Genomic DNA, 15243 nt, shown 5'->3' with positions numbered 1-15243 from the left:
GTTAGGTGGCATAAAATGTTTTTTCTGTTAACTTGAAACTTGGTGCTGTTCAACTAGAGGTTTATAGTTTTATTTCAGCCATTTCATTATGTTTTTTATAGCTAGGTTTTTTGTGCAAACTCTTAATTTGTGTGGAACATAATACTTCTAGACGCCTTAAAAATTCTAAAACTTGGTTCTTAACATTAAAAAAATTTTTTTAAATATAAGTATAAAACAAAGCGTATTAATTTCTCCATACATTCTCATTAAAATATATTTGTTAATAACTTTAGGATTTCTCTGGTATATAAATGTTTTTAAATTTTTTTGGTTTATATATTGCCTTGAGATTTGAAGATCACAATATATTTTTATTGGGGTGATTTTGTAAATTTTCTTATAATATGCTATTTTTGTTAAGATTGAATTTACAATTTTTTGCAAGTTCTATAAGTTTTGTTAGCATAATTTATAAAATAAAACATTTTAAAGCTAGTAATAGCTGTTTTCTCAACTTAAGAATAATAGTTTATTTTTAAATGCTTTTTCAAATACTTTCTTACTGATTACTTTAGGCAAACTATTTTTTCTATTTTCAAAAAATTTGAATTTTTCTGCATAAAATTATTTGAGTTTATACTTGAAATTCCTAATTTGTTTGAATTTTGTAACCTTATATTTTACATAAGTTTGTAAATAGTAAAATAATTTTAATCATTTTTTGTAGTTAAATGATTCTAATTCGTTTAACATACATTATAAAGTCTTGAAGTTTTCAAAAAAAAAAAAAAACAATTCTCATCAAAAGAAAACAAAACTTAACAATAAATATTGTTTTTAAAACTAATTTCTTAACAAAATATTGAAACAGCTTTAATAAAAACTTTTTTTGTTTAATTTAGGAAAACTATTTTCCCTTATTGAAAACTTTGAATTTCACTTTTGCTTAAAATATTTTGAATTTACAGTTGTATTTAGTTTAGTTTTTCGAACTAAATACATTTTTTTTTCAAAAATACTACTTCAGCAAAATTTGTAAACTGTCAAGTACTCAATAAGTGTAATTTCTTGTAGTTATGTTGTTTTGTTTAGATAATTATAAATGAAATAATTAGTTTATATAAAAAACCAGTATACAGTTTTTAGTTAGTGGAAAAATACTTGAAGGTATCAACTTTGTCAAAAGAGAACAAATATTAGAATAAGAATAAAAAGTATTATGTGTTCCTCTTTTATGATATACTACTACTTTTACGAAAGCCAATGTACTATAAGTTTAAGTGGTAAAATATTTAGAGGTATATACGTAGTCAAAGGAGAATATATAATTATAAATGAACAAAAAAAAATATTGTTTCTCTTTTACTAAACAGAGATCTCTAATGTTTTTCAACAATCAAACTTATAATAAAAAGTATATTTTTAAATACGAAAATAATAAAAATCTCTTTATTGTCTTATATCAATAGATATTAAGAGCTTATAGTTAAGTTATTCTACTTTAATTTTAGGTTAAATAACCATTAACTTTCAATATTTCTTATTGAAGTCTAAACATCGTCTAAAGCTTGAGAAAAAAAGTATTACATAGATATTTGTTTAAATTAAATCACCAAGTTTGTACAATCAAATTAAATATTAATTAATATACAACAGTTAGCAAATATATAAATAAAGTGATATTCTATATAAACACATGAAGTTAATTTACACTTACATTTTACTTTTCTACAATATATTATCTTTTTTTAAAGTTTTTTATTTTAAAGTCTTGTGTATGAAGAATTTTTTTTGTGAATATTGACTTGACAGTGCTAAATTTCTGATTTGCGGTATTGACTTGATTTTTATTGAAAATTAAATACGTTTAAACATTTAGCTAATTAATTTTGGGTCAATAAGAATGTGTACGTATAGATTAGCATTACTCAAGTAACTGCTCCCAACATTTTTATAAGTAAAGTTTATTAAGAAGTAATTTTTGAACGTTTATTGATAAGTTTGATTCCGGTTTAAAATCATTTCCAGCCCTACTTAAATCAAGGTATGATAACTTTGAAGTTTTAGTAACCATGTTTAAAGTGGTAAATAATTTATAAACTATTCAACTTTTGCATTTGTTATTTAGATAAAATTTTGTGGTTTTTATAATTTTGTATCTTAAAATCTAGTTTTAAAAGCAACTAATCCTGGAAGCTTATTTACGATTTAACTTTAAGGTAAATTTACAACTGATGTTATCAAACGGCTATGGTGTGAGATGCTTCAATTTATAAGTTCACACTAAAAAGTTGCAATAAGCAACCTTGCTAAATTTTAGACACTATAATCTCTGAATCATGATATTAACAAGTTTGTTGGGACTTTTAAAATAACAGCTTTGAATGTTTAAAGAGCTGGTATTCTGAAGCTAAATGTAGTTTACATTTAGCGGGCAAAAAAAAAATTAATTTACAAGATTGCTTTATTAATATTATTTATTAGTTGTTTTTGCCTTGAATAGAAAATAAATGAAGATTGTTTTACTAGAGAAATTTGATAAAATTGGTAACTAGTTTAATTTAAACATAAATTACTTAAATTTAAATGACCTTTACGATTTGATAAATTTAGAGAGGTAAGGTACGAGTTTATCACTAATAGTAGGTAAAATCTAATAAAAGCTCTTTTCTTTAGGTGTGTTGCTTTTAACATCATGTTTACCAACTTTTTTTTAATAAAGTAAAGTAAATTTTCAGTTGGTACGTATCTGTTATATATCTTTGAAAAACGCATGTCTGTAAACTTTATTTATAAAAAGGTTTACTTATTCATTAACTTATTTTCAGCTAAAAAGCGCGTTATGGGTCAGAAAAATTTTGCTTGATTTATTACAGATTACCTACTCTTTTTTATATTATAAGTCATATATGATTATTCATATCTAAAAACTTAAATTTATTTATTTTCAACTTATAAAAATCTAGCTTGCTTTAATTTAACAGCTTTGGTGTATTTTAACTTAAAAAATATTAAAACAGTTATTAATAAGCATAACACTTTAAAATTTCTTTAGTAAATAAAAAAATATTTTCTTATCAATAATTAAATTAATTTTGTTATTAGTAAGACTCTACGAATTTAGTATTGTAATTAGGGGGTTAGGCTTTAGTAGAACATAATCATTTATATGTTTATAATGTGGAAATTACTTTAATTATCTAACATATTTTTAAAACAAACCTTGATAGAAAAACAAAAAAATCATGATTCTACATACTAATTGTATATGACTGTGCTCATATTAAACTTAAAATATTTTTATTGAAGAAGTTAGTTTTCAAAAATGTCTTTAAACAATAAACTACTTAAAAGACGTTTAAACTAAAATAACTTAAACTAAAATAACATAAACTTGTTTTGAAGCTGATGAGTGAGTAATCACGAAACTCGAGTTCTTTGAGTTTTGCATCTTTAAATAAACCTTTTTATATATATATTTATATAGTTATTTATTTATCTTTAGTTTCCTTAACTCAAATAAAACCATTAATGACACGGTGATTAAAAATAAAACTTAGCATACGAGAAAATAGTAAATAAGTTTAGCTTAGTTATATTTAAAAAACGAACAACACCAAAATTTTAATTAATTTATTATTATTTTTTAGTTTCAATAGTTTAGTTTAATATATTTATAACACATTTTAAATTGCTAAACAATTAACTATGTTGCTTTATCTGATCGCTTTTTGTAAATAGTAATCACATTTATTATTTTATTGTGCTTACAAATAAAAGTATTAATAAAAAAAGAAAGATGGAAAATTAATCTTCTTTAAATCTCAAAAGCTTTTTTGTTTTAATATTTTATGACAAGCTATAAAATACTTAAGTTATAAAAAACTTTAATACAAAATAATTTATTAATTTCTAAATTTGATACTATATGACTTGTGAACAAAAATGTTTTGCTATGACAGAAACAAGTGATATATCTAATATACAAAATGTAATTAAAAATCAATTAAAAAGTTAAAACCAAGTAGGAATTACCAAAAATTTATAATAATTGTTAATAATTATATTATACAAGCTTAAAAATGCTTACTGTATTCTAACGTTGCTCACAAACGTTAGCATACAGAAAAAATTTATATATAATTGAAGAACTAATCTGAACAACAAGTCTAAGAAAACGGTTAAGTGTAAAAACTCGTTTTCTTACATGCCTAACAAGTTTTTGTCCTTAACTTAATCGACTCTAAAAAAATCATTAACAGTGTGATGAGTAAAAGCATACTTTAATGACACTATCACAAACGCTAGCCTACAAACAAAATATAAATCAAATTGAAACACTTAGGGCGGAGTGGGTGCCGAAGGCACCAACACGAAATCATCCCCACAGAAAGGTACCCAACAGTACTAAAACCACTGTTCACTTAACTATATTGAATGGTTTAGTATATAATGCAAATTATGATACAGAATGTACTGCCTATATAAAAATTGTTTCAGTGTTGGTGCTCAAGCAAGTTCATTAAAGGAACTTACTAAAACACCTTATAACGATAGTGAAAATTACATTTATATATATATTAACAAACAAGGTGATAATTTGTTTGTTACGTCACTAAAAGACAATTATAAGTAAATCGAGTTTTTCGAAAACAAATCAGTATTTAAAAATAAATTCTCATGTAATTAATCTACTTCAGTTCTACATTCCTTGTATTTTTCAGGAATAATTAAAGTGAAGCTATGTTGTTGTTAGTAAATTAATTTCGATACATTACTAAAGAAAGAGTTTAAAACTAAATTACAAGGTCTTTGTTTAAATAAGTTGTTGTGAAGGATAATACTCTAATTGGTACAGTAAAATGAATCACAAAAACCTTTAGTTGTATATACTGCTGTCCATTGCACAAGAAAGAATCAATAGCATACTTTTTGAACTAGGTAGCAATATAAGTTTAATGATTACAATAAGAATGATAAAATTGATAACAATCATTTTTTAAAATTAAACCGTTATACTAAGTTTAGAAGTAAATATTTACTTGTGAAAGAATTACTGTGTTTGATTTCAAAAAATAATGCGTCAATAAAGTACTTAGAAGTAAAATTTTCTAATTAACTGTGAACAAAGATACTAGTAAAGTTTTCTAATTTTATTTACATGCATTTAAAATACAATACTATATTCAAACGTTACATAAATTAGAATGAAAACGATTAGTTTTACTTCTAAAAACACTTATATATATTAAACAGCGTGAAATTTCTTGTATGTTAAAGCTAATTAAAAAAAGAACTAAACGTTTTATGTTGACGCTAAAGTTTTAAAATGAAATTTTAAGCTGTTAATAAACATTGAACAGTTTAATTTATAAAACAGATATGTATTAAAACATAATTTTAATTAGACAATCACGTTATAGGACTGAAATAGTAGTTAAAAAAATAATCTATACTATTTTAATTTAGTTACTATAAAAAGTATTACTAGCAGTGGGTTAGTCATTATAATATTTTATAAAGGTTTTACAAAATATCTGAGCCTGCAAATATCAATTCACATGAAAATACGAAAATATTACATAGAAAAATACATAGAAAAACGACTAATAGAATAAATTTATAAAACAAAAAATGAAGCTAGTGTTTGCTGGTTTCTTTTTTAGATATTTTCCAACTCAGATTTTATAACTTTTTGTATGGTTTCATAACGTTTCTTTTATTGTAAATTTTTACAGTTTTAAAATTCTAATTTAATAGAAATGAAGCTTTTTAAATTTACCATAAACTTATAGTCGTACAAAAATTATTTTAGTTAAGTATGCATCAAAAATTTATGTAAAAAGGTTTGTAACTGTTTGTGTGTTTAACTTTAAACTTGGATTTATTCCTAAACAAGTTAAAAACTGACAACAATACATTAATAAATAATAGCAATTGTGTCATTGATAGCTTTTGCTTGATTTTGTTACAATATTAATCTAAATGTATAAAGTATATCTTAAAAAAAACTAACTGCAGTTAGGAGTTTTAACTTAAATTAACTGGTTTTTACAACTTTTCGTAAATTTATTTAAACTATTATATGATAATTAGTACATCTTTATAGAGTGATGTAAATTTTTTAAATGTACTTAATTCTGTTTGCTAGTCTTGTGAACAGGATATTTACGAAATATATACAAATAATTTAATTGAACCTAAAAAATTTTATACTATTATACATACAAAATATTAGTTTGTTAATATCAATCATACATAAAAAAACTATAAATAATTCTATAATTAAAATTTATGTAATCATTATGATGATAGAGTAGATTTTATAACTTTAATAGGCTGTTGAACTCATGGTTTACTAAAAAATTTCAAGTTGGTTAACATATTTCGATTACCTCGTTAGTCACGGTATACTTATTTTTTAACAAGGAAATTACAATGTTTTAAAAATTTTCTTCCAAATTAATCCCAAGGCGGCCGAGTTAAACAATATGAAATTTGCAAAAAATTTAACATCTAACTAGTTTTGCCGGTAACTTTACATAGAATAACTTTAATTTCATAAAGACAAACAGTATCCTTCACTTCTTTAACAGAACTTGTATACAGCTTATTTAATTCAATTGCAATTTAATCGGTACAAAATGTTTTTATGAGTCGGTAGAGTTATCAAAAATATACTATATTCTAAAATTTTTACCTGTTAATCTCCTTATTGTTTCAAGTTCAACTTACATAAACATCATTATGATAGAACTTATAATTGTATAACTAGGCTTTCACAAATCCAAACAAACTAGAGTACTTCAATAGAAATTTTGTGTGAAAGATGTTTTTTAGCCATTAAAACAGCAGATTGAAAAAAATCAATTAGCCAAATTATCTGAGCTGACTGTTGTGAATAACTTTTAATTTGTACTAACAGTGCAAAATTTATCTATAACTTTACTCTATGTTGCTGTTTTACTTAACTGTGATATATGTATCTTACAGTTGAGTCAGATAGAACTTCAACAATATGCAGTATTCAAGAGGGGTTTTGAAACAAAGCTTTACGTTAAATAAGAAACATAGATCAATCCAACATAGACAGCAATCTTGAATAAGTTAAATAATTGAACTAAAATCATGTTGTTACAGTATTGGGTTAAATTTATACTACTAAAAAGTTAAAGGGAGTTTTTTACATTGCATTAAATCTAGTCTAAAGTTTTAATCATTTCCAAACAATGGAATTTATTTTGAGTTGCTTTTTTTCAAAAGTGCAAAAATAACTTTGTGATATATTAATCTAAAACAGAGATTGGCTAATTGCATTCTATTTTTCAACGAAATATGTAAAGCATACTTCTCAAAACAATAAAAAAAAGTTTGTGTGGTAAAAATTTAGGATCTTTACTTAATGTTCAGTATTTACTTAGGATTTTTTATTGCTTGTATAAGGTTAAATTGGTGCATGTATATTTAATGAATTTTAGGAAAAATCTCGTATAAAACGTTTAATTTGACGAAGAAGTTAATATAAATTTTCACCAGACATCGAATATATCATTGTTATTAATATAATTTAAATAAAATGATATCGAAGGCGGTTGCAATACGGCAATACAACTATAACTTGTTACTACTATATTGTTAACTACTATATAGTACAAGCATAAGTATGTTGATTACAACATTTTTTGTACATCATAACTTGTTTTCTTTTCAGTAAAACATCATTCCGTAAGCCTATGTGTGTGATTGGATTAATGAGAGAAATAGTTTTATAAAAACTACAATTACGTCACTACTAGGAACTGCCGACCTTGGCTAAATTTAAATAAATAGCCCTTCTAATCTTTGTATTATTTTTCCCGCTTTTTAGATCAGCAGCAAACGTTTTATCTAATTTTTTTTGCAGGTAAAATAACTATATTTTTATAAACTTTGCTGTTGTTTAACTTTTAGTAAATTGTATGTAGTGAGTACAAATGATTATTTTAATCACTATTAAAATTTTACAAATCAAGGTAACATAGATGCCTTTTAACATTGATATGGGTGGCCACTGGTAATAAGTTTACTCCAGGTTTTTTTTAAATACATGTTTTTAGGTCTATTTTCAATTGATAGTTAAGTTTAAGTTATAAACTCTTAAATAAACAACATTGATAAGATACTGTGAAGTTACTTCAAAAGTAGTTTAAATAATTTTCTTTTTATTTATAGGAAATGTTTTTTGTAATATAAAAAAATTTTACTACTAAACACTTTACATGTGAAAACTCCAATGATTTTCACCCTAAATTGTCAAGTTACAGGTTTAGTGGTCACCCTAATTAACCGATTTTTTTTAAATCTGGCTCGGGAAAGTCAGATTGGTCTATTTATTAAAGTAAGCTTCCTACTCCTATTAAAACTAGCTTTCTGCCAGTTGAAAACACCATTAAAATAAGTGAACACAGTTCTTTATACATAACAGCTTAAAATATTACATTTTGTGTATAAAACATATATATGATATATTTTTAGTTATTTCTCACTTATAAGGTCCTCAAACCAATAAACATTAACTATTTTTTCAAAAAACTTGATTGATATAAAGAAGCACAAATGTTCCAACATTGATTATATGCCTTATTTGCTGTAACAACACTAACTTATGCCATACCTAATTATTTACAATACATCGCTCTTGTTTAAATTAATTTAAAGTAAAATTTGCTTGGACAACTGAAAACTTTCCAAAGACTAAAACACTTGTGATAAGATGGAGAGCACAAGTTACATAAGAACCTGTTATGAGAAGTATAAGCTACTTCACAATACTAACAAAAAATGACACTGGGTTAATTTGTCATTCGGGCTTAAAAAACACAGACGCAGGTAAAAAAACCAAAGAAATACTGAATGTTTGAGTCACTTGGGTAAAAGATACAGGGTAGGGGTTGAAAGTAGAAATTTTCAAAGCAATACAAGTAAAAAAATATATAAGTTGAATAGAAATAAATTTAAGATTCGCGAAACGACAGAACATTTTATACGTATAAATTTAAAATTTTTCTTACAATATACTGTAAAGCAAGTTTTAGTCATTTTAGCTTTTGGTTTTGGGAGTGCTTTTTAAATAGGTAAATGGCAAATAATTTTATTTTGTTCTCGTGACCACAATTACTAATATTACAGCATTGTATCAATTTTTTAACTTTTAAAAATTTATGATAAAAATTTACTATAAATTTACTTTAATTACTCATGAAGTTACTTTACCTTAATACTTAAAATTAATTAACATAAATATATATATATAACAAAATCAGGCGGATAAACAAAAGAAAAACAACGAACACAAAATATAAACAATAATTAGTGTTTGTTATTTACAGCAAGAAGCTCGACAAAGCATTAAAAAATATGTCTTTAAACAACTAACAACTCTTGATAATATTTTATAAAAAATCACAAACATTTAAAATTGTATTAAAACAAATCTGTTTCAAATTATTTTTTCATGTGATTAATTTAATAGGATAAACATTCAAGATATAGAAGTATAAACTTATTATTGTTCATTTTAAAATAAAAATGCATAACTTTACATTTTACAACTAGTATACTGTAAAATAAATCTATATTTTATATGTAAAAAGTAATTTAAATTTGTTATAAAAACTTTCATTCTAAAACTTGCTCAGAAAAAAAACTGGCCTTGACGTTTGGACCTTAAATTTCGTTTACTGCTTTTTAAAATAAACTTTAATGAAACCATAAAAGTTTTCTATAACAAGCTACCAAAATAAAAAGGGTTTTAGAGATTTAACACTACTGCAATGTGTATTTTTGGTTTAAACATTTATGGTTCAGTACATAACTATTTGAAAAAAAAATCTGTATTTGTCTACAGATTATTTAACGTAAAACAGCATAATATAATTGACAAAAGTTACTCATTATCGTTTTAAAGTTATTTTGATCAAATAAATAATAAAATTTTTATCATAACTGAGTTTTAGTAGAAAATAACAATAATCATAAAAAACATTTAAAATAGATTTAACTAAGGTCAAAGCCTCTTGCTGTAAAAACCAACAAAACTTAATTATAAATTTATAGTGAATAATTTTTCAAATATACGTCCACATCATTGTTGACGATTGCCACTTCTCAAATGTATAAGTTCCAAACTCGTACTTAAGATGGCCTACTTGATGATTGCCATGATCTCTGAGATGTCCACAAAGAAATGTTCCTCTGTATAAGCTATCCGCTCAATGAAGAATCTTCTGTTAATAAGTTTATGTATAATTCGACTTTGATTTGCTTTTTATTGTACTTAAACTAAATAGTAGAGTAAGTAGATAGGAAGGTAAAATGTAGAAGATACTAATTACTTCTAAATATTATAAGTTTTCGTTAAAAATATTCGCCTTTACTGAATTAATATCAGTCTGTTCAGGATGGTTTTTTTAATATAAAATAGTAATATTTTGCTGCGTATAACATTACTAACTATTATTTTATAATAGTTTGCACCTAAACATACCCACCTAAAGCATAAACTATAAACTAATCCAGATCAGCTGATTGTTAAATAAAGGGACATTTAGGTGCACTATTGCCAATTTTTAAGCTTTTGATTTAAAGTTAGATTTGTTTGCTTTTTAAATTTTAAATATCATATATTGGCAATATACGCCAAAGACCGCCTATTCTCATCATCACCAACTCAAGAACACCTGGTTTCAATTTATGGCCCCTTTACTAGTCTTATCCCCCCTAAAGCTTATGATCCCCTAAATTTCTAAAATGGCCCAATTTAGGAAACCCTGAACTAGATACTATTGAGTTTAAGGTTGAACTTTATAGAGCTAATTGGCTTAATTAAATAAAGTTTACACATATTATCTGAATATTATAGAAGCTTGTAAAAACTAAATTATAATTAAATCTTTTTTTAATAAATCTTTGGCCCATAACACATTTTTATTCAAAAACAAGTTGTTTAAAACAAAAAACTTAACTTTTTGTAAAAAACGTTTTCAAAAGTTTGCTTTATTATTTTCAGCTGACAGTAGTGATTATTAAATGATTAGTCATTACAACTACGCATCTGTAAGTTTGATCAGTTTTCAAAGCTAAATTTCATAAAGCAGCTACAAAGAACTTTTCAAACAAGATTGCGCCGCAAAACGTTTTCTCTAATTAATCTAGCAACTAAAAAATTAAACCCACCACACTTAATCATTAAGTAAACCACATAAACATTTGTATCAGAAAACTTTCTGAAAACTAAATCTATCTAGTTTTGTAAACAATTATCTCGCAATTTGTACTTTTATCTTTTAAAGAGAGACAATAAAAATTCTTGAACTCCATGCATGACCTTAATATATAAAAAATTATTGAAACAAAAAAGTTATAAACAAATTTTATTTCATACAAAACTAAATACAAGGTGTCCACCTTATATTTTACAAGTTTAGTATTCTTTTAAAATAGTTCAATCCTAACTGCTTCATGCTTTTATAGATTAAAAAAACTAAAACTGAGTTTAAAAAAATATTAATACCAAAACTTAAGTAGGTACAACATGAAATATTCCAACTAAAAGTTCAAGAAAAGACAAATAAACAATTAATGTTTAATCAAAAATTAGTTTTTTTTGTAAAGATCACTGTATAAAATCAAATATTAAAGAAGGGTAGTTTTGAAATAAGGCAGTAAATAAACTTTGGTTAAAATAATTATTTATAGATTTCCTTTTTTTTACCATATATTATGAAACCTAACAGACTTTGACCTCTCATACCTCAAAAAACACTTTCAAAAGTTTTAGCTTCTATAAACTTTATAGTAGCTAAATACAACTTTACAAAACAAAACTATTAACTAATATCAAAATAGTTGTCAACAATAAATTTATCGTATCTAGGTAAAAAACAATTTCATATTTAGCTATAGTATTTTTGTTCTTAGGATAACTTTTTGTTATTTTATTCAATAGTATTATGGTAAACAACTCAATGGTTGTGCAAGCCTTACTTTTTGAGAGTTTAAAATAAACCTGATAAATTATTAATATTAATCAAAATTAGTCTATTTTAATAGTTTCTAATTGCTTTTACCACAATATTTTTGTAAAAGTTTAGAAACTATTTTTTTTCATATAGCAATACAATTAACAAACCTATTCAGGAAGGTGACTCATGAGAAAGCAAACAGATTTCTCTTTAGAAATCTTCAAAGTACTTTTGTAACCATTGACCTACATTAATCTGTAACATAACATTTATTTACAAATTTATCATAAAACATTTTAGTCAAGTTACAAAGAAATTAGTAGAAACTAACATAACAAAAAAAAATTACAAAATTTAAGCATTTAACAATAAATGATACAATTTGCTTAAAAGTTGTACTGTCATTTTGTTAATTTGGGATTCTTAGTGCTATAGAGGCTGAAAAGTTTTAAAGATAAAAAATTAATAGTTCTAAGTTAATCAACAAACTTAGTTGCTTAGTATATTTTAACTCACAAAATAACTAAAAAAGTTGTTTTCTACATAAGCATTGAACACTACATAATTTTGAATACCAATAAAAAAAGAACAGGGGTGACAAAAGCTAATATTTTTAGTCTTTAAAGCATATTTTTAGTTAGAAAACAAATATTGAAGTGAAGGAAAATAAAAATTTACTATGTTTATCAAAAAAAAAATGTTTGTGAGTAAAATTTCGCCTGTTTTGTGTTTATTTTGTTACATATTTGTTATTGTAAATACATATGTATATATATATTTTAATAATGCCCCCAAAAAAAAACTTCTAAGGTAATTTGTCTTGTTCCTTACTAATTAGTGCCAGACCCAGGTTTAGACAGTTACAATAAATTTTATATTTTAAATATTACAGTAGATTTTGAATAGTTATATTTGTGTAATTATTTTATTTAACAATATGTTTGTGTTATTTACTTATATTTCTCTAATAAATTGAGATGACAATTCAAGTGTTTAAACTGTATACTTTTCGTTTTCATTACATTAAAAAAAATATAAGTTTAACTAATGGTTTATTGTTGTATGGTCAAGTTATTATTTAGTTAATTATATAAATGTGTAAAAGTAATCAGCTAGAAAAAGTATTCATGGTAAACTTTATAGAAAAGCAGATTAATTTTAAACTATTTTATAAATTGAACTTTTTGGGTTGATTGAAGTTTGTAAACACCTGTTTTAGTCAAAATTTGTATCTTAATAGAATTGATTTGCTTAGAGTTTTTCATTTATAAGTTTTTATTTTGCTGCAAAACACTTTTACATTGACCCAGTTTTGTTTATCACATGTATATATTACAAGAATTTTACAAACCAAAATAATAGAAGTGATAGTTATAAATGATAAGTAAAGGGTTAAAATATTTGATTTATTGTCAAATAAATGACAATTGGTAAAACGATATTAGTGTAAATTGAAGTTATGAAACTGACTTAATTTTTTTTTTAATATAAAAAAACATAAGTCTTATTCTATGCCATAGGAACAATAAATGTTTTTTAAAGGTCATTCAAGTGAGTTACACCATGTATTAATATACCTACCCCTATAGCAACTAACATATTTTTTATAGAAACTGTATGTTTACTAATATATACCACTTATAAGAACACTTACAAGGTAAATATCTCAACTTTAAAAAGCATTATAGAAAATCATTTAAATTTGAATTAAAAACTAATTATTATTTTGGTGGTTTCCTAAACTATCAAACTTTTTTGCTTTAATATACTTTATATAACTGATGGTTGAAGTAAAAAAATTAAAGCTTTAAAAGGTTCTGTTGTTGAAAACTTTTTTAAGAACAATAATATTAATAGCAAAATTTAAATTATATGATATTTAAATACACTTATCTAATTTAAATAAAACTTAATGTCTGAAAATTTATCAATTAATATAGTTTATCAAATTTTTCCAGTTCAACTTACTTAAATGTTGAAGTAGTTAATGTATCTATAATATCACCATGCTTGAATGTGTTTAATGAGTGTACTGCTTGCACTGCAACACAAAATAAAAATAAAGTTTATTAATTATAGTTTGAAAATTCAAACTGGCCAATCAAAAACAGGTGTTCAAGAAAATGTTGCAAAAAGACATTTCTAAAGTTTAAGCATCAGGTCCTACAAAAAGCCATTTCATTTGAGCTAGTTACTTTTGTTGATCAAATTTTTTAAAACTCACACTAAATATATATTATACAAATTTTTAGCTTTGAAATAAAATATATTTCATTTCAGTTTATTTTATAAAACGGTTTAATTCTTATGATTTACAAAAAAAAAATATTTATTAGTTAAAAAAAAGTAATGTTTTTAGTTGAGTTATAACTGAAACATATAACTAAAGTAATAAAATAACTAAAGTCTGTGTTTTAAAAGTCGTCTTGAAACGTAAATTATATATCTCTATTTCTTAAAAACTCACTTTATCATAAATAATTTTTTCATCAATAAAAAATCTTTTTCCATTCCTATTTATGAAGGTTTATTTTTGTACACATGCTATTAAAACATTAACGAAACAGCTCTAATTATTTAATAATTAAAATTAGTTGTTTTTTCACTAAACAGAATAGTAAATATACTTATTGTTTTATTTATTAAATAAATAACTTTTCGTTCATATTGTGCACTTCAAAAAGTTTTTAGACGTAACTTTTCATTTAATGTAAGGGTTTAATAGTAAATATATTTACTATTAAAACCCTTACATCAAATAAAAAGTTTTAAAAATATTACAGTTCTTTTTAACATTTATTTGCCGAATAACAAAAGCGGACACATTTAACTACAGAGAAAAAGTGTTATTAAATAACACTATTCTCAATTCATAGTGATATTCAAATGAAAATTATTCAAAATTTTGCTTAAGTTCAGTGGTTTCGAAAGCTATACTCCTTTGCACTTAACTTGTCGAGTCGAGACTAGTGGGAAGTAAAAGCATTTACAAAAAATAGATTGGGAAAATCTTCAGCTATGGAAAAAGTAGTCGGTGCACAAAAGTTTTCTAATCTTTGTCCTGGACAAGACGTTAAACTGTACCCAAAGTTTTTTCGTGGTTCTAGGACCAATTACTTTGAACGCTTTTTTGTCATTCAATAAGCATATATGATATGCACAGAGATAATCTAATGTACACATAGATGCTCTGGTACATTGTTTCTTATGCACTGTGAGCTGGTTTTAATTTTAAAAAACACTGCTGTGCACACGCATA

This window comes from Thalia democratica, chromosome 7 (assembly GCF_965202585.1).
Source record: "Thalia democratica chromosome 7, ktThaDemo2.hap1.1, whole genome shotgun sequence".
In the NCBI taxonomy this organism is placed as follows: domain Eukaryota; kingdom Metazoa; phylum Chordata; class Thaliacea; order Salpida; family Salpidae; genus Thalia; species Thalia democratica.
The sequence above is the reverse complement of the archived record's forward strand: the minus strand, read 5'-3'. Positions refer to the sequence as shown.